The sequence below is a fragment of the Aricia agestis genome, chromosome 5 (genome assembly GCF_905147365.1).
Source record: "Aricia agestis chromosome 5, ilAriAges1.1, whole genome shotgun sequence".
NCBI lineage: Eukaryota > Metazoa > Arthropoda > Insecta > Lepidoptera > Lycaenidae > Aricia > Aricia agestis.
The window spans coordinates 5,802,571-5,823,100 of record NC_056410.1 but is presented as its reverse complement, the minus strand read 5'-3'; positions in this window follow the sequence as shown (position 1 = coordinate 5,823,100).

Sequence of the window (20,530 nt, the reverse complement as noted above, 5' to 3'; positions counted from 1 at the left end):
TTCAAGTTTAGAACTGGAAAATGACTTTTTTCTTTACAATTATTAGTAGAACTTTCATCTTTACAATTCTTAGAGCGGATTCGACCAAACTGGAGTAAATGTTTCCTAATCTAATATTCTAAACCAGCTTAGGTTAAGAATTTGTCACTGACAGCTCGAAGGCTCGCATCGAGCCGCTCGAAGTCTCGCATCGAGCCGGCTTAAATTAGGAATTAAATATTATATCGATTTAGAATAAAACTATCGAGCAATGCTGAATGTGTGGACGAAAGCCCGAGGCGCGGGTTTTGCTCGACGTTATTGCTCGATCGAGCAAAACCATATGTGAGTACTTAGCTTTTGATATATTTAATTCCATCGAGCCGGCTCGAAGCGAGCCTTCGAACTGTCAGTTTTGCGGTCCACACGGTGGTTATTGCTCGATTTGGACTAAAACTATCGAGCAAAACCAAATGTGAGTACTTAGATGAGTAACTTGGTAAAACGCAAACGAAGATGTCCTAGCCTAGAGTAAGTTGAAGGATTAAACTTATTCAGATCACGATGTTGCACTTGTGCAACTTCAAATTTGGTCGAATCGGGCTTTAACTGTGTATGTAGTTTAAAAGTCTAAAGACTTTTATGTATTAAAATAGTGAATTATGCGTTTTTATACTATCTAGTATGTTGACATTTTGCTACGTTACTAATTTTATTATTTACCTAAATAATGATTATTACTAAAATATAATTAATGTTAATCGAATGATTTGATATATTATCTTTCATTGAAGTGGTTGGAAAACAGCTGTCAAGTGAAACTTTACAAGATGGCGTCGCGTCGTAAGATAATAAACAAATCCAAATACTTGTGGGATTGATCGCAATATTCTGTCGGTGACTTAAGATGCAAAAAATACATAATATAAAACATAACTAAATAAACATGATGATCTCATCTTTCACAGTAATTCTGTCTATTTATTCTAGTAAGGTTCTCATTCGGTACAAAAAGTGTGCGTGTTTCCTAAGGCGAAATGAATTCTCCTAATCCGCGCCTAGCATGCTAATGTAATGGGCTACATCGCCTCATTGTTCAGTGTTCACGTTGTATTCACGTTGTATTGTGTAAGAGTTTTGCTGCACACGAGGATTGTATAATCCATACTAATAACACTTTTTGTTGAAAGAGCCTTCGGATTGGAATATAGTGAGCTGATAATTAATAGTTATGCTTTGTTAAGCAACATGAAAATATTATGTGTCATATACGTGGGAGAGCCGGGCCGAATGGGCCGGCTCGACCGTAGAAATACCACGCTCTCACAGAAAACCGGCGTGAAACAGCACTTGCGCTGTGTTTCGTCGAGTGAGTGAGTTTACCGGAGGCCCAATCCCCTACCCTATTCCCCTCTCTTCCCTCCCCTATTCCCTTCCCTTCCTTACTATATTAACCTATTCCCTCTTAAAAGGCCGGCAACGCACTTGCAGCTCTTCTGATGCTGCGAGTGTCCATGGGCGACGGAAGTTGTTTTCCATCAGGTGACCCGTTTGCTCGTTTGCCCCCTTATTTCATAAAAAAAAACATGTATAATATAGTTATATTTGCTAGTAAATAATACAAATATATTTTTAAAAATGTTACCTTAGTACCTACCATTAACGTTCTTGTCAAAAACAGTCGAGTATTTATATGCTCGACTATAATATTATAGCACTACTAGCTGTCCCGGTAAACGTTTTTTTGCCATATAAAGTATTTCGCCCGTATTATTTAATTGAAGTGACTAAATAAGTAAGTCACCATGGTAACGTCCATCGCTATCCCGTCGCACAAACAACAGTCGCCGTCAGTCTCGAGTTGTAATAATTTACTATTATTTATTCAACAAATGCATTTATCAATATAAAAAGTACCCAGTAGCCGATTCTCAGACCTACTGAATATGCATATAAAATTTGGTAAAAATCCGTAAAGCCGTTTCGGAGGAGTACGCGGCCTAACATTGTGACACGAGAATTTTATATATAAGAAGAAGATTATGACAATATTATATATGCTGTATTTTTAAAGTACCAATAATATAATAATTATGATCAAGCCGTACTATACAATTCGTACTGATTGAACAATAACGTTGTAAAACGTTCAAGAATACTCCTCATCGCACAAAAGAAAACCTCTACCGCTACAAGCAATTATCTCTAAAATAGTGAAAATCCAGTTCTAGAAAATACTTTTGTATCAACATTTAAAGAAGAATTAAATTCCTTTCAGACATGAGTCGAGTGCGGGAAGACCACAAAAGAAAGTTGAGATGTCCGCGGTCCAGTACAATGGTCTAGCGGTCAACGCGAAATAACTGTATTGTTCTGCGGTCTGCCCGACCAATATAATAACAAAATACACAATCATTTTTATTAATTTGTTGAGAATTCAAAGAAAAGTTTGCTTACTATTCTCGTTTCAAAAATGATGGTTGTAGGAATGGTTAAACTATACTTTGTTCATTTTCATTAATAGAATAAACGATATACCATTTAAATTAAACGTAAATAAAATAAATAAAACGCAAATTGTTTTTAGTAATAACATTTACATTGTAATATATCTGTGTGATCGATTATTATAAGCAAGCAGTGCTTTGTTTGTAAATTGATTTCGTTTTAAAACATATTTAATTAACGCTTTATTCGGTCATACCTTAGCGTGGCTTGTATGCATTTAATTACAAAAACATTAATAACGTTAAATACGAAACAAAATCATTAAAAAATTGTTAGTATATAACAAAGGAATATTGTGGTATTTATAATTTAATGGTGACAATGACATAGTATAAATTAATATTAATATTATATCACTATACAGCTACTACTCGTTCCAAAATGTTATTTGAATATATTCGGTGCTATCGGGCGAGATCTTCGAGAGTGCGAGCCAATATATTCGTTAAATTAGTTGATAAACCGCCGTGATAACGTCCATGTTACGGCGACGGGTAGAAACACAACGTTACTTAATTTATGTATTAGTGCGTAACATTTTACTATTATTGTGTTAAGTGATCACGAGATGCAAACCTATTATGAGTAAACAATTGTCCCTTCTTATTGAAGGGGAAAAAGGGGTCCCATATAAGAAGCCATATTAAAAAAAAAAACTATATTGATGAGTGTGAATTAACTGTTTTATATTATGTACCACTCGAAATTCATAGGCAGATTGCGGAGTGCGGGCCTACTTTTTTGGAATGGTCAAATCATTATGTATGTCAAATCATTATTCATCGGGATCTGTGGGCTGAACTTGACATAACATAGCTTGACTAAATTATTTAGGTTTACCAATTATTGAGGTTTACCATATTATCTCTGTAAATCGATTTCTTTAAAACACAAAGACATGACTCCGAGATAACTTTTAAAACATCTTTGTAGGATACCTAATGCTATTATATTATGTGTTCATTGAATCATAATATTGTTATTTTTATTATAAACCACAAAAATTGTACATAAAAGATAATTCTTGAGTTTAGCACAAATTATATTCAGAAAAAAGTTCGAAGGTATAAACGAGCTGAAGTAGTATAAAATAAGCGATACACATCTAAAAAACCTTTTAACTTTGTTCATCGCGATAAAAAGTGGGAAACAAAATTTGACAGGAATAAAAACAATGCCGCACGTTTGCAGATTCGAATGGAGCCCGAAGGAGGTATTATGTAAAAAATGTTTATTTTCGCCGCGGGAGCGCGCAGTGTTTCAAACAAAAATTTCGCGCGAACGCCAATTTGTATGTAGATTAGAAGGTAATTCCCGAAGTGATCAAAGAGTTATCGAAATTGAAAAGAAAATTCTTCGAAAATAAATCTAATTTAGCTCGCTCAGTATTTTTCCGGTGTTCAGCTCCGACCATCAATCTTGCGGAACGTCTTTAAATTTGCTTTTCCTTTTATTTGCGAAGATACAGCGTGTAACCGTTCTACGGCGAGCGATTAATCGGAGCACCCTTTGGCGGAAATAAATGTGTAATGTTGACGACGAACAAATTGGATGATCGATAGACTCAATATTTGGGGTTTAACATTGTTCTTGTTCCTTTCGAGTGTTTACATACCTTGATTGGGATGGAATTGTTACATTTGTTTTAATGTCCTATACTTTCTCAGTTTAATTACTTAAGGTAAATTCAGACCGCAACGCGACGAGGCGAGGCGAGGCGCGGCGCGCTATAAATTTGTTTGGATTTGACAGATTTCAATTGCGCGATGCGACATGTCAACTCAGTACAAATTTAGAAATGCATCTACGCGTCGCGTTTCGGTCTGAATCAAACCTTACCGATTACAACCTTATGGCAAATCATTTATAGCGTTATCAAAACAGGATAATTCTTTTGTCCCATGCCAAAACCCAAAGTAGCTCATTATTTTATATTTTATTAAATCAAAAAAATAGATACACACCTTTAATTTTTTTATATTAGTGTAGGTATCTACTTTAAGTATTTAAGTAAAAATTGAGCTTTGGCGAAAAAGTAAATGATTGTTTGTGACTAGCCTTTAATATCACTCTTGACTTTACGAAAGATGTACAATAAATGGCCGAAAGTAAAATTCTAAATTCGAAACATAAACATCTTATAATGTTCTATTTTATCAGCGTCCGTATAAAACAAGCTTAATTTATTTGGGCCTCGTTTATTGATCACTTTTCCTTTTATCGCATGTTTTATTCAAAAGCGAGCGAATATTCGGCCATAATTGCCGGCAATTTATAACGAATTGTGTCACTTCAATCAAAATGTACTAAAGCTAACTGCTAAGCCGACACCCGAAACTATAATAATATAACAGTGCTTTTATTTTTAAACTAAATACTCTATTTTATGAGTATGTAATATTATCATTATTTAGACCTACACATGGTTAAAAGGAACATAAATAGGTAATTGAAAATATTTTCTGGTTATTAATTTTTAGGAATTCGTACTCAAAGAGAAAAAAGGGGTTACTAAAACTTCGCTGTCTGTCCGTTTGTTTGTCTCCAGGCTGTATCTCAAGAACCATGCTAGTTATACATTATGTATGTATAATTATTGTATAATATATAGAGTTACGGGAACAAAAAAAATCTTGCAAGGTTTCATTTTCAGAAAATGTTGTTTTAACCATTTTTTAAACTACAACATGTTGTAGTTTCTGTGGAACACAATTTTAAATTTCGCGCTCATGGTAGCTCAGTGCTAAGTCAATGTGAAGTGGGAGCAAAGCTCGGTGATCCAGATATTACAACAATAGTTTGTAATCAAAATATAAACAAAGAGCTAAACATTGCACGGTCTGTAACATACACTTCCTCGGAGAGTTCTCTTTGAACAATAGCGATCCGTTGTAACAGCGCTTAATGTAAAAGTTGTGCTCGTAATGTGTGTCAAGGTATCCCCTTTTTCCAGGGGGGAGGGGGGATGGACTCCTCGCCCGGATTTGTGTCTTTATTGAAATATCTACATACGTATGTAAGAACGTCAGCTTACGTGTTTTTAATTTTTTTCGCACGGCACGTCATCGAGGTAAAGTAGCCCCGGCGGCGTACTAACTTAGATTCCATATTTTCCTCCCTTATTGTATTACTTACACCAGAATTTCCAGAGATCCTTTCCTATTGGATGTTTACATCATAATAGGAACACGAATGTTAAATTTCAAGTTTCTAGCACTGATAAGAAAAATTACAATCCAATTTGTCACTGTCTCACAAATAACTGACGTAAAATAATACGTATTTCGATTTTCGACCAATTAATTCATTATTCCTTTACCTGAAGCATATTATTCTTGAATGCCGTAAAACGTGAAAAATAAATTATACTATTTTTCTAATTTCTACCTCAATACACCTAAACAAAAGATCATATCACTAAGGAACCAATCAAAAGAAAATCCATCATATTTAGAACAAACTCAATTCATATATTAAATTTATTCCATCACATTAATATTGCTAACATATCTCACACATTATGGCGGCGATAATATTATCTCTAATGTGATCGCCTCTTCCGTCATCGGAACGGAACGGAACGGAACGACGCGTCGTACATAGGTTGTAGTCGTAAAAAAGTAATTTAAGGGCACGCTACTAATGTCGCCCATAAAGATAGGCAGAATTAGGTGATAAGAGATATTCCTGTCGATTAAAATCGTGTTTATTTTACCCTTAGAGGTTATTGTGGGTTACGTTAAATTTTGTTTACTATAATCTATGTTTTGGTTGGAGATTTTGGGTCTGTATTAATAAATAAGTTGTTTAAGTATTCATTACAAAAATAACATTATTAAATGTATTCTGACTCTGAGCAAACTATCACGACGATAAGATGATAGCTTGTCGTAGCACAAAGCTGACACACTAAAATGAATGATGAGCTGCGAGCGATAAGCTACGCGACGCCAGCTATTCGCTGCAAACGACGAGCTCTACGAGTTACGCACTACGAACGACGAGCTCACGAGCTACGCGCTACGAACGACGCGCTACGAACGACGAGCTCTACTAGCTACGTGCTACGAACGACGAGCTCTACGAGCTACGCGCTACGAACGTCGAGCTCTACGAGCTACGCGCTACGAACGTCGACCTCTACGAGCTACGTGCTACGAACGACGAGCTCTACGAGTTACGCGCTACGAACGACGAGCTCACGAGCTATGCGCTACGAACGACACGCTACGAAATTTAAAGTCCGAAGTATACTTTGGGCATAACTTCCATTTACCTCATCACGCTTGAATATGGCAGCAAATAGCTTGACATTAGTTAGAATACAAAGATAGCACATTCCAAAATTTGTTTTCGGCGGCTTTAAATATTTTTAAATCCGCAGAACTAGGTTATATTATATCGTAATGACTATACAAATGCTCAAATTCAAATCAAACAACAGTTGTAATTAGTTTGTAATAGAGCGGATGATGCATATCTCCTTGTTCTTAGCCTTCAAGTGCAAGAGTCCAGGGACACATTAGCCGGGACGGGAGCTCTCGAGACTGCATCCATCTCTTTCGTGCACTAGCTATCTCGCTCGCTTACTACACTCGTTCCCCGCGAATACTACACACGTACTAAAAGCTGCAACCGGTGATACCCGCTTCATTGTCTTACCCTTAGACTTCGGAAAAATTAGAGCTTAGGTATTTTGAAAGTTTGTACATATTATAGCTGTTTAATTTTATAAAACTATGGTGTGTCGACACGAGATGAAGAAAGTCAGAATGTGGAGAAAAACTTATTTATAACTTATTATTAGTTTTACTGGAAATTATTTTTTATCATATTTTGTAAAATATAATCTTTTTTATTAAGTCGTTATCTGTATTAAATCTAGGGAGCAAAATGTTTGAATGCTGGCAACATTAACTGCAACTAGGTCACGGCAACCCCAAAGTTTTTCTAGCCGTGGTCACGTTCGGTTTAAATTTTGAGATTTATTTTTATTTTGTATAATCTAGGGCATTCGAGTGAAGGCAATTCGTTCGGCCTTGTACTTAAGAATGGGAGCCCCGCTGTATATAAATGGCTTGTTTTCTTTTACGACTGTATTGACACGCATTGAACTCATATTATATTTCTAGTGTACTTACCCTATGGAATACTAAAGTAATAATTTAGTATAACTTACTTTTTTAACGTTCATTGGACTACTACACATCCACCACTGCTATTTCTACAAGGCAACTACAATGGTTGTTGACTACGAATATTCCCTTTAATTAATCTCATGGGTCATGCCTAATGGTCTACAGCTGTTTAAATCTCGTTACATTAATCTTTATGGCACACTTGAATGAGGGTGTTTGAAACCAGGTGCCACTTTGTGGCCTGGATCTATCGTGTCAAATACGCGTATTATCGTCACACGTGACAACTATATCGTGACTTAACGCCTGCGTGGTCTAGTGGCTTGGAGCGTGGCTCTTGACTCCGGAGATCGTGGGTTCAATTCCCGCGTTGGAACATGTTATATCAAAGTTTGGTTTGAACGATGCAGGCCGATCACCTGATTGTCTGACAAGTAATAATAATAATATCTATGGACGCTTCACACCACGTCAGTCTGGCCCCGTGCTAAGTACCTGAAGGACTTGTGTTACGGGTACCAGACAACGGAAATATATTTAATACTTTTATACTATACATATATTTAAGATTTTTATTATATAATACACATATTTAATACACATCCATGACCCAGGAACTTTGAAAACTTTTTGTTCCGTCGGCGGGAGTCGAACCCGCGACCCCCGGCTTGAGCTACCGACAGCCCACCCACTGAGCCACAGAGGTCGACAAGTAAGATGATTCATGCGTCGGATGGGCAGTAAAAAGTCGGTCATGCGCCTGATCTCTCGCCAGTCGTGTCGGTTTTCCGTCCCACTGGGTTACAAGAGTAAAAGAAATAGAGAGTGCTCTTGTGTGCTGCGCACACACTTGGGCACTATAAAATTACTCCTACGTAGTTACGGATTAATTTAAAATTCACCGGCCACCGTCACCAAGATGACTGGAAGTTACTATATCGTGACTTATGACAGCAGTTTGTTACGATAGATCCTAAGGCTACATAGCGGCACCTGGTGGCAAATAGAATATAAAACACCCACATTAGATGTGTCCTTAGTATGCACAGTTGACGACAATCACGGACAATCATAGATTACACATTGTAAATTGTCCATGATCACTTGAATGCAAGAGAAATTGATTCCTAGGAAAATGGCCTCACGTAATTTTATTGGATTATGTCAGATCCACTAAAATTGACTTGACATAACCTGAACAAATAATGTAGATCTAACATCTGCTAGTAAATTTCTCTGATGGTACGAGGGTTTCAAAAATGTATCTAAACGTGAAGCCAATAAATAAAAATACGATTCTCATCATAAATGTATAAATCGTTATATTGTTTAAGATAATGTTTTGATTCATGAGGCCGAAGTCACGAACCGGAATTGATAAATTCGCGAAACAAAAAAGGCTCGCTCATATTATGTTACGGAAATTGGAGGTTAAGCCGAGCGACAAATAAAAGTGTATAATATTGTGACAGACAAACGTTTACTGACTTATCTTATCTCTGGGAATCTTGGATAAAAAAGCCCAAGATTATTTTTACATTTACAGTAAAAAAAAATATTGAAGTTTTAAAACATACTGTTCAGTATTATACGACCAGGAATACTCCAGTTTATGCTCTCTTTCTCGATCTGTCCAAGGCCTTTGATTTGGTCCAATACGACAAGCTCTGGAGAAAACTCCGTGAAGATACGAATCTGCCATATGCATTTATCTCAATCTTGAAGTATTGGTATGCGAATCAGAGGAATTACGTGAAGTGGGCAGGAGCGCATTCTGACATGTTCAGATTGGAATGCGGTGTGAGACAGGGGGGGGTAAGCTCTCCAACGCTTTTCAATCTGTACATAAATGGGTTAATTGATGAGCTCAGCAGTTCTGGTGTCGGATGCTCTATTGATGGTACCTTTGTCAACAATATTAGCTACGCAGATGACATGGTCCTGCTGTGCCCATCAATTAGCGCTCTTAAGAAGCTCGTTGGCATCTGTGAGCGTTTCGCTATGGCCCATGGCCTCAGGTATAATACTACCAAAAGTGAGTTGCTGGTTTTTAAAGCTGGTAACAAGAGCTATAAGGTCCCACCTGTGACACTCAATGGTGCCGTGGTTGCACAGGTTAAAAGCTTTAAATATCTGGGGCACTGGGTCGGCGAGACGCTCAAAGATGATGAGGATATGGAACGGGAGCGCAGGGCTCTATGTATTAGAGCTAATATGTTGTCCCGTAGGTTCGCCCGATGTTCCAGACGAGTGAAAATAACTCTTTTTAAAGCATATTGTCACTCTCTGTACACGGGCAGCCTGTGGGTCAATTATAGTCAAACTACATATAGAGCCCTGCGCACCCAATATAATAATGCCTTCAGGACGCTGCTGGGGCTGCCCCGACACTGCAGTGCTTCAGGGATGCTAGCTTCAGCTGAAGTGGATAGCTTCTCAGCTATCATAAGGAAATGTGTGGCATCCCTGATACATCGGGTTCGGGGCAGCACCAACAGCCTCCTGAGAACAGTTGCGGAGAGACTGGACGTGGACAGTGCTATGATGCAGCACTGGACTCGCGTCCACCTAGTTAAGGACACTAATATCACGTATAATAGTTATATTATACGTGATATTGTGCTTGTCCCATAATATATTATTATAATTCGCAATGCTGTACTCTTGCTAACATAGTTTTTAAGTTAAATGTTTACTAACACTATATGGTCCACAGACCGAAATAAAAACGTTTTATTTTTATTTTATTTTTATTTTTTATTTTTTTATTTTATTTTTTTTATAAAACACTTCTCAGAGCTAATATTTTTTTTTATGTTTGGTTTATTTTATAAGATGTATTGTAATTTAAAAAATAATATGTACTAATAAAACAAAACAATAGTGTCACGGACCAAACAGCGTTCTTAGCCTTGAATTAAAAAAATGCGCTACAACACCACCAATACGAGGTATAAAATAAGAACAGGGTTTGGGCCTGACCGAGCACACCGCGCTTCTGAGTTTGAAGAACTTCCCTTGAGCCTTCCAAGCTTAATATAGGAAATATGCTTGAAAGTCTCAAGTAAGATTAACAAAGCACAGCGTTTATTGAAAAAACAGCATTTGCCGTGGCCGGCTACAGCTACACTATGAGTATAATAAATACGTTTTGCAAGCTCCTAGAAAATAACATAAGTATAGAAGTTAACCTTTCATAATAATTGAAGACGAGAGTGGAATAATCAGGTAAGTAACAGTTAAAAAATTGCCGTTTTTTTGCATATATGGAGGCTTTGGGGCCGGAAAATTATTTGAAATAAAAATACTCCGTACTTTATATTTAGCCAGATATATTAGTCAGAAGATGATGTTACAAGGTTTGTTCAAATTATAATAGAAAAAATTAGTAATTGCTCTTAAGTTGTAAAATGTTAGTTAGCCGGTTCTCTTCAATTCATTTTCATCCATATCTTTGCAATTGTATTTTATATTATGACGTAATAAATATATCTCTAGCGAATTCCCCAATTTTCCCGTCTGAGGGATATACTCATTATTTGTGGCATTATGTTGTACATTCAGGTTGTATTGTCATTACATTACATTACAATATTGTCTGGCTGATACAATCTAAAGCTGAGTGCCGAATTAGGGCGCCTGTCCACCTTCGTCACAACTAATTAAGGCGCCATCACACGTGTCACACAAAACACAGACATGGAGAATGGATTGAACAATGTTCGAGTATTTTCTACGAAGAAAGCGTGTGGGTAGTGTGACGCTTTAATAAAGAAAATCAATTGAAATACATTTGGTAAGGCACACAAATTACAAATACGTATTTTTTATACTAAGTTTATCCCATGGCTTGGTGGCGTACAGGAGCTAGTAGGTACATCACGGGACTGCAATACTGCCACATAAAATGGAGTCCACTTGTGAGCTCAGAGCCTAAACTGCTATGATACCAAATTTCATAAGTACTCAATTAAAAGTTTTTGCGTGAATAATAAGACACACACACTTACAAACTCTTGCCTTTACTGTAGTGTACTGTGATATTATACAATGTGTAACAAAAAATAATAGTAATAATACTTTAGGGTGTATTCGTGTTCCTTGTAGAGAGTTCACTGTGTAGTGTGTTAGTAGCAGCGCTGAGAGACGAAATTTTTTTTCACTTTTGTATGATCAAAGATCCGAGTGTCATGAGTTTCCCCATAAACCACCCTAAAGTATTATCACTTATTTTTATTACACCCTATATAATATTTTATAGGAAATCAATCGTTTAGTGAAAGAAGCTTCTCGGTATTTCAAATATTGATATTTGCCTCATTCCTCCAAAGCCTCTGTAAAGTAGGATCCGTAAGAGATTCTAAAGTAAAAAAGAACTTTATTTCTTTTCCCTTTGAAGCATCATTAGACATTCTAAAAACGTAAGCCATCTTAGGTGTAAAAAGAATACAGGAACTTGTGAAAAAAAAAACTAAGGTTGTTCATTTGTTCATAGACTTTTTTTTATGAAATAAGGGGGCAAACGAGCAAACGGGTCACCTGATGGAGAGAAACTTCCGTCGCCCATGGACACTCGCAGCATCAGAAGAGCTGCAAGTGCGTTGCCGGTCTTTTAAGAGGGAATAGGGTAATAGGGGAGGGTAGGGATGGGAAGCGAAGGAAAGGGAATAAAGGAGGGTAGGGAAGGGAATAGGGTAGGGGATTGGGCCTCCGGTAAACTCACTCACTCGGCGAAACACAGCGCAAGCCGCTTTTCTGTGAGAACGTGGTATTTCTCCGGTCGAGCCGGCCCATTCGTGCCGAAGCATGGCTATCCCACGTAAAAGTTTCTCTTTTTTATTTTATTTTCTCAAAGTATTTAAACTAAGACAAAGTTTTTAGTATATTTAGTAATAAGACTTTGTATTGAAAACGTGTTACACCGTAAACGTAATTAAATAATTGTGTGTCCAGTGTCCAGTGTCAATTTTATTTTTAAGTTATTGCATAGCTTTTATCGCGGACTTCGAGCGCGGCGACCGAAGCAAGAAATTCCGTAACGAAAATAAATCTGATTAACACCCCCCACTCCGAGCTGTGCCGATCAGTGCGGCGGCGTTGCCATGCATGAGCAAAATGTTTGTGTGCGTGCGACTATACGTTACATGCGAATGTCTATACGTATGCGAATCATAATTGCATAAGTGGATAAAAATGCAATGCAATAACTTTACCACGTCAGTCCCCGAGTGCCACACGACATTATTTGACTCTATTTGACTTACAGTCATTTTAACTCATAAAGTTAATATACCTAGCGAAATAGAGCAACAATCTCGAGCTGTCAAACGAAACCGAAATTGGTTTCATCTGTGTGTAAAAATATGTGTACGTACACACTTACACAAGCATGATCGAACATGATTTTTATGAGATTAATTGTCAACGGCGGCACTGGACGTCTAAAAAGAGTACTGCTATCATGTATCACACGTCTCTTTTTACCACGTAGTTACTGATAGTGACATCTCTCTTGCTCAGGCCTTTGTTTCTCTATTCCGCCAGGTATATTAACTTTATGTTTTAACTATACAAACTCTTGAAATAACTCTCTTTTACCAGTTATGTAAAAAAAATATAGAAGCCTTATCTTAAACGAAACAGACATGTTCGTGTGTAATCAACAACGTGAATGCAAGCAGCTCCGAGCGAAAATTACACTAGGTAATTACTGGTACAACGCACGATCGCCTGTCGAGAGCGCTTACAGCACTACGGAGTATAGTCAGGGCCGGATTTATATTTTATGTCAGCATAGACCACTTTAATTATGCCGCCCCTATGTATGAACTCTGCCACCATCCTTGGACGCTGCCTAGGATGCCATAGGACGCTGTCTACCATAGGTCATGGCCTATACTGCCTATACATAAATCCAGGGCTGAATATAGTCCGTAGGATACACAAGGTGTAACAAACCATATTGATGAGACTGTGTATGTGTCCCTAATATAGATTTCATTGCAGCAAGGGTAAGGTAGCAGCTTTAAAAGCAAGCGCCCCAGTACGGTGTCATGAATTTTCCGATACAAATGTGACAAATAGTTACTCTTTCAGCTGCTACTTTTACAGGGAACTCTCTACATTTCATTATACACACCCTATTATTATTACCCTTACCCTTATTAACACTGAGTTTGGTTACACCTCCTAGAAGTAATAATGTTTTTACACGAGGTACTCATTCAGGATTATATGCACTTATTCCTTCAATTAAAACGAAAACTTTTTTGACGACATTGCGAACTTTTTAAAACTGCCAAACTCGCTTCAGAATAACAACCAAGTAACCAGAAAAAGACAAAAACTTGCTTTCCTACGCCGCTGGCGTGAATTATATTATAATTACTCTTTTTTCACCATGAGGGAAAAATTCAGCCACATTCCAACGAAAAGTACGCCATGGATGCACCTGCAGTTACACAATCTATCTTTTTTTTAAACAAAACATTTTAACCCATCAAGCCCCATAAGCTGACCGGTGAGCGAGAGCCAATAGAATAACAATAGACTTCCAAGAATCCACGATCGAAGGATTGAGCTAATATAAACAGATGAGTCAAATTATTATTTTATTTTGTTAAAACGTGTTGTAACTTATAAAGTAGTTTAGTAAAGTAGTATTTAGTAGAAATAAATTTATTATTAAATCTCGAATAATAATTTTAAAATAGAATAGAATTGCAATTCATTCAAGTTACAAGGAACATAGTACTGTTAGAAATATGCTGACTATAGACTAAAGACTCCATTCTCAGTCCACACGAAAACGCTTGCAATGCAAGAATTCTACCTAAAACTACACGTCTAATGTTATACCGACTGTACACACAAGTTGTTGGAACAGGGCGGAATTATGCTGACATACAATCATGCTCCGTATTAAACAAACACAATACGTCTTGGATGCTCCCCACCTAGCCACCTATATTATTATGTTAGGATTATCATCATCATGTAGAATGGAAAGAAAACTTTGTTTTTAAATATTGTGGACTTATTGAAATGATATTTGTCGGTGGATATTCGAATTATTAATATGCTATTACTTAAACGCATAGCTATATTTTTTGGGACTAGATGGCGCCCGTAATTCCGTTGCGCCAAAATTCATTTATCGAGCGACAACCATACATTTATCTTTCTATCTCTATAGAAATTTCAACAAAATCGGTTAAGTGATTTAGGCGTGAAAAGGTAACAGACAGACTGACAAATAGACAGACACACTTTCGCATTTATAATATTAGTATGGATGAGCTTAACGCCTGCGTGGTCCAGCGGTTTCGAGCTTGGCTTTCGATCGAATGTCCTGGGTTCGATTCCCGCGTTGGAAACATGTTACTTTTAAGTTTGGTTAGGACAATGCAGGCTGATCACCTGATTGTCTGACAAGTAAGATGATCCATGCGTCGGATGGGTATGTAAAAAGTCGGTCCTACGCCTGATCTCTCGCCAGTCGTGTCGGTCTTCCGTCCTACTAGGTTACGAGAGTAAAAGGAATAGAGATTACTCTTGTGTACTGCGCACACACTTGAGCACTATAAAATTACTCCTGCGTAACAGGCCTGGTTTCAATTAAAGTGGCCACCGACACCGAAACCGGAGTATTATGGATGAGAATAACGAATGAATTAGGGTAGCTAAACGTGGACGCGGAGTTTGTAGAGTTCCCGTGTCCCACTGGAATGGTGCTGGAAGGAGGGCATGGGGGGGTTTTAGTGGGTAAACCTCGTAGAGGGAGTCCCACATACCCCCGCCCCTTCCCCCGAGGGGTGGGGGATACGTAACGTATTTCCCCTCCTTACCAAAAAAAAAGGGTAGCTAAACGAGCGCTAATATCTATTTCATTCACGCACGAAACTGTTGCTATCGCACTCTTGTCGCGTACCAATAGAAACAAGATAATCATGCGCAAATGAGAGGGATTAGTAGGGTTAAATTAATGGCCTAATTTCATTGCCGATTCACCTTAGATGATATTCTCGGTCAAACGTGGTTTTCCGATCCACGCAGTGCGATCGCAACCGACGCAAATTCAAACAAAATGCAACTTTATAACCTACGCTATAAGTTTCATTTCTTACCGACATTGATCTAGTGACCCCTGCTGCCGCTGTTTTGTAATGGCGTATAGCAAAACAAAAACCTTTAGCCTAAGTCAAATAATGCATTTTATTTGAACTTTTGTCGGTCGCGGTCGCGTCAGAACCAGTCCACACGACACATTGCTATGCGTTGCATCATCGCAGCGCAACATTTTGACGCAGTATATATATTACGATGTTATTACGATTTACGAAGCAGTCTTAACGTCAACACCCCCTCTGGCTTCGTCTCGGGGCTGCTGTCCGTCATGTGTGCGTTGCAACGACGCAGCGCGCCGTGTGAACACCTTGGTTATTTGTATGTAAAACAACGCAACGGCAGCGCTGCGTTGACGCAACGCTGACGCAACGCGCCATGTGGACTGGCTCAACCGGAACGGCACCGCGGTATATTAGCGGTACAATTCAACTTCGTAAATACGTTCCTATGAATTAGAGGGTCCTTCTGCAGAAGAAACTGGGAAAGTTAATATCTATATATTAATACGTGAGCCAAAAACTTTGTATCCCTTTTGACGAAAAATGGGGAAACGCAGTAGGTGAATGAAATATTGCACAGTTATAGTTTATATGGTGAAGGAGTGCATCGACCTAATATTATTTTGAAATTTTGCTTTTATCATACATTTTTTTAACAAATAAAACATTACACACACTACAACACACACACTAGGAAAATGACAGATTTTTGAGTGAATACGAATTATACGAATTATACTCTTTTATTTATGGTTGAAGTCTGTTGACAACAAGGTGACAAATTGAAAATGGATTATAGCTTTTTTTTTCATTGAATCTTAGATACTATTAGATAATGCTTACACGGCCAGTCTGAGATCAGCTGAGTCCCAGAGACAAGAGTTGAAAAAAATATGATAAAGTCAATATTTTTTTACAAAATATTATAAGTCTTAATGTCGTTGAAACTAAGGTCGAATTTCGACCATTGGGAGATCTCTAGTTGACAAAATTACATTAAATACCTCGATCGTGGGAATCACAGACACAATAGATTTTCAATTACTATGCGGCACCCGGGTCCTGCTTGGGAGTTGATGGGGTAAAGCGCAGTTTATGAGGACTGCAGTAATTTGTGAACGTTAATCCACTATCAGATAAACTATAAACTACTCGACGAGAGACAAAATTGAATACCAACCGTTTCGCAAAAACAACGAATGATGCAAAAGTAACATAGTCATCAGTTTCATATGGGGGTAAACGAGCAAATGTGTCACAGTTGCAGAAGAGTTGCAGGTGCATTGCTGGATTTTTTAAAGGAGAATTTATTCTCTATACTTGAATATCTTATATATAAAAATGGATTTTCAAATGTGTTAGTCGCGCTAAAACTCGAAAACGGCTGAACGGATTGGGCTAATTTTAGTCTTAAAATATTCGTAGAAGTCCAGGGAAGGTTTTAAAGTGACACGAAGTTCACCGGGACAGCTAGTTATTTATAATTTTTTCTCTTCTTTTTTCATAATATTATGTTTAGGTAGTTGAATACAATAAAATGCCTTATGGGAATCAAAGTTAAACGATAGGTTATAGAGAAGTCGCAATTATTGCAATCTAATGTATAAAAATAACTCGGGTTTTCCTTCCTGATGCTATAACTCCAGAACGCGCTAACCGATTTCCACGATTTTGCATTCGTTGGAAAGGTCTTGGGCTCCGTGAGGTCTATAAAATCAGAAGAAACTTTAAGAGAAAAGCAGGAAAATAGGGAAATAATTTTAAGGCAAAACAACATTTGCCGGGACAGCTAGTGCCTTATAAAATTACTCTACATTAATTTCTCGAAGGTTTCTAGGTGCATATTATGAAACTTTTGGCAGCAGCTTATTCCAATAAAATTTATAGACATGGCAGAAAATTTTGGGTAGGAACTTACGCCAGACGTTCATCAATCAGTATAGGTATGTACAGATAGTTTTGTTGCATAGTCATGAACAGCTTATTGATAAGCTAACTCATTGTCAACCGGGTCTGGATTATCCGCTACGGAAAAATAAAATTAATACACAACTCCACGATAAAAACTTTCCACAAAGCAAAACTAACATGTTTCGAATTTAATTGGCGAAATCCAGCCAGCGAAAATAAGTTTTAATGTTAAATAATTGCAAAGTTAGCGCCACAAACGCCACTCCGAACATTTAACTAACGTGACGTCACAAGTTATAACGAGGTGCGAATTCGCCGGTGACCTCATTCTGACCGAATTTCGCTACAAGAGTCCGCAAATAAAACTGAAACTCCGTGCGTAATAATTGCTTTAAAAGTCGCTAGCGCTGGTTACAGAAAATCACAGAAATAAATCAAGATAGAACGGCTAAGCGGGTGGAGTACGCGTGTTTCAATCTTGCTCTGTCGTGCAAGATTCGTTGAACGTTCATTCAGTCAGCGCGCACGTCTCGACTTGATTACACCGGAGCGGTTGTGCAAAAATGCCTCATTGTGCAGTGTCTAATTGTAAAAACAGAAGTACGAAAGTGAATCGGTCAACAGGAGGTATTCCTTGCCACGAGTAAGTTATTGAGCGATTCCTTAGCAATGGACGCGCGTCGCCGTACTATCTTGATTTATTTCTGTGCAGAAAACAAAAATACTGGATCATCCAACATCACCATCGGTATTTCCGGACCAATACGTCCTGCAAACCTTTATTTAAAGCACAGGGTAAACTCATCATGGGTGCCCCGGGTCGGGGATGTGCCTCAGTTGCTGAAGCACCCCGGGGGTATGTGGGACTCTTACCCACTAAAACCACCTGCGGTTTGCCTTCAGCCGTATGCGGAGCGATGTCCTGGATCTGTCTAACACAGGACTCCCTCCACGACCGTCCGGTCTACCTAAAAAGGGACCGGACTTTCTCCAAAACAAGGGAACGATTAGGCAAACTAAAGCGTTCCCTCGGCGCCGGGACTAGCTAAGCCGGGCAGGTTCCCATCTTTGCCCGGAGCCCCGGATTAGACAGAAGTTTGGAGGTTCGCGTAACGACGCCTCCGCACTCCCGTCCTAAGCAGGACAACCGGCAAACCTTCGAGAAGAGAGCGTATTCCCTTGTAAAAGGCCGGCAATGCACCTGCTCCATTGTGGGTGACGGTAGTTGCTTTCCATCAGGTGACCCGTTTGCTCGTTTGCCCCTTATTTTGTAAGTGACGGCCAAAAATAAAATGCTATTTAAAAACTGTTTGTAGTTTGTACAGTTATTCTAATGGGATTTACAAATCAAGTCCAGTTTGATCATTATTAATCTTTCGCCCTGTTCTTGCCCTACCAAAGAGAGATAAAACACGAACACTGCGCATCTCTCAAGTTAAGTCGTGGATAGCCTATCCGGCACTTATTAGGAAGTGGTGAAACAGGCCCTTAGTGTTACATAAATATTATACAGAGTGTAACAAAACTAAGTGATAATACTTTAGAATGTGTACGACTGTACGTGTTCCTTGTAAAGAGTTCATTGTGAAAGTAGCAGCGCTGAAAGACCAAAATTTTTTTCACTTTGTATGGACAAGCGCCCAAGCATCACGAGTTTCCCCATACAAAACTGAAAAAAATTGTTGGTCTTTCTGCACTGCTACTTTCACAGTGAACTCTCTACAAGGAACAGTACATACACACCTATAGTTTTATTACTTACTGTTGTTACACATTGTATAGTCAGTAGTTTAAAGCTTCCAAATACTCAAGTATCCTATGTCCCTTATTCTTGGAGCTCATGTGATGGATGATGGGATTAGTGTTGTATTACTTGGGGTAATGCTATTGACGTGTTCGATACATAAATATAATGTATCGTAGTATGCACATCAATCTTTCGATCACTCAAACAAAAACCTTAACCCTTAGCTCTCCCTTGGTATTTCGAGGTACACGTGTATCACACGTGGGACGAAAAGGCCCCTATGTCAACATCCGGTATATCTTTTTTTTTATAATAATATCTATGGACGTTTCACACCACGTCAGTCTGGCCCCGTGCTAAGTACCTGGAGGACTTGTGTTGCGGGTACCAGACAACGGAAATATTATCTATTACTTATAATAAAATCGTAGAGGTAAAATTTTTGTACATTGAAAATAAACTTGAAAAAACGAGTCAGGGGCATGTTAGAAGAGTAATAGAACACATTTTAACTGTTTTTGAAATTTTTGTTTCTCTGTCTGTTTGTCTGTTTGTACAGGCTAATCTCTGAATCGGCTGGACCGATTTCAATAAAATTTGGCGTGAGGTTACCTTACATCTCTGGTCAACATCTAAGATACTTTTTTTAACCGACTTTAAAAAAGGAGGAGTTAATGTTTACTTTGCTGTTTGTGGTCAGATTTTCAAAATTCTTTTTTTTTGTTGTATAGATTTCCCGAATTTAATACCATGTTTACAATAAAATCGGTCAAGTGCGAGTCGGACTCGTGCACGAAGTTTTCCGTAGCGTTATAGAGAAAAAATAGGCCAAAAGTTGTGTTTTTGTATGGGAGCCCCCCTTAAATTTTAATTATATTCTAATTTTATTATTAATTATTAAAGCACACATATAATTAAGGATTCTTTGAAAATTTCAACTGCCTGCCTGTTGTCATTATTGATATCGAGCAAAAAAGGCCAAAAAATCATGTTTGTTGTATAGGAGCCCCCCTTAAATATTGATTTTATTTTATTTTCAGTATTTTTTGTTATAGCGGCAACATATATACACAATCTGTAAAAAATTCAGAACTCTAGCTATAACGGTTCTTGAGATTCAG